Genomic DNA, 1,606 nt, shown 5'->3' on the forward strand with positions numbered 1-1,606 from the left:
CAAATCAAATCAACGCAAGAACTTGTCTTTTGAAATGATAATATTTTACTCCATTAATCTCTGATTGCGAAATTAACCCCGTTTCTGTATATAAAACAATATTTTTGGACTGCACAAATTGAAACATCAGAAATATAATCTGTTGCTCTTTGTGTTTGGGGGAAGGGGAGTAATGTTCCTGATTTAAACATTCCTCCTACCGAAATAACAGAAACGTATTTTCATAGAGGAAAGACATGCAGATGGAGGTAAAAACAGCACCTACATTTTACACGGACGGGCACGTATACCTAGCGTGTATAACATATGTATATGAGTGTAGATATATATGGAGATTTGTATCTCTCGTGTGTGCGTGTGTGTCTGTGCGTATCTACACACACTCTGAACTGAATTATATCAATTCTCCTGGGATCACGGTATTTATTTAAGTACTCTTCCCAGGTCATAACTGTAACACTCACTTAATAGCATTAATCCCTTGTTATAATGTAAACACAACGGCCATTGTATTCCCAATCTGTATTGTTCCACTAATTATTAAAGAGGAGGAACTAAAAGCAATCAATTCGCGTAGATAAACACTTACTTACACCACTCCTGCTGGAAAAGAACAGACTGGGCATCCCCAAATAAAAATGCAGAGAGTATAGCACATTTTGCAAGGCATGCAGGTTGACTTAGAGAGATTCATGTATGACTTTATAATGTTATAATTAATTTTGCATTCTCAGCTCTCCAGCTGCTGCTCCGTTCAGAAGCAGAGCTCATATACTTAGAAATCGGTCTGCGGAACACAGGAATTGACTATTCAGATGTAATCGCATGATATCGATTATTTCATAGAACTACTGAAATATGAATGTGTTTTATATAAAGCTCTTGTTTTTAGAGTTTCTATTTTTATTTAATATATGCGCATTAATCACCAAGCAGGGAAGCAAATGTCTTTTCTGTAATCTGTTGCACTGAGTTTACCAGTTGTTTATCACTTTCTTATCAGGAAGCCGGGAGTTAATGACAAGAAATACCTGTTGGTGTTAACCTCCTCCCCCTCACCTGCTTTTTTAAGGATCGCCTCTTCTACAGGCCAGCTGATAGATCTGGATAGGAATTAATCCGGTATGTCTGGTGGCCAGATCTCTACTGCTGCGTGCAGGGGCAGGGGTAAACTGGTATGTACAGAAGAGGTGGGGAGGAAGGGAAAGAAATAAAAAATCACGCAGAAAAAGCAAATGGAAAGCTCGGATTGCTTCAGACACTGTACGCATCCCGGTACTTGACTGTAGTTCCAATACGGCATTTTGAGGCTATTGAAACGGTTTCTCCGAGTGTATTTTTTTTTATTATTATTAGCTGCATGTTTAATTGATTAACAACAGGCTGCCCTGCTAACCCGCAATTCTGCAGCTATTGCCGTCTCCCCTCCCGCCGGTGGCCAGCCGGTCCCCGGCGCACCTCACGGGATGCGCTTCCTGCATCGCGCCTCGCTGGAGCTACCTGAGGTGTTCCGTGGAGAAGTCGGCCGTGAACCTCGAGCGACTTCATTTGGTTAAGTGGGGGGATAAGCGCTCACTCACAGATGCTGGAAAAATAAAATGCAAGT

The sequence above is a fragment of the Charadrius vociferus genome, unplaced genomic scaffold, assembly GCF_000708025.1.
Source record: "Charadrius vociferus isolate BGI_N301 unplaced genomic scaffold, ASM70802v2 scaffold6, whole genome shotgun sequence".
In the NCBI taxonomy this organism is placed as follows: domain Eukaryota; kingdom Metazoa; phylum Chordata; class Aves; order Charadriiformes; family Charadriidae; genus Charadrius; species Charadrius vociferus.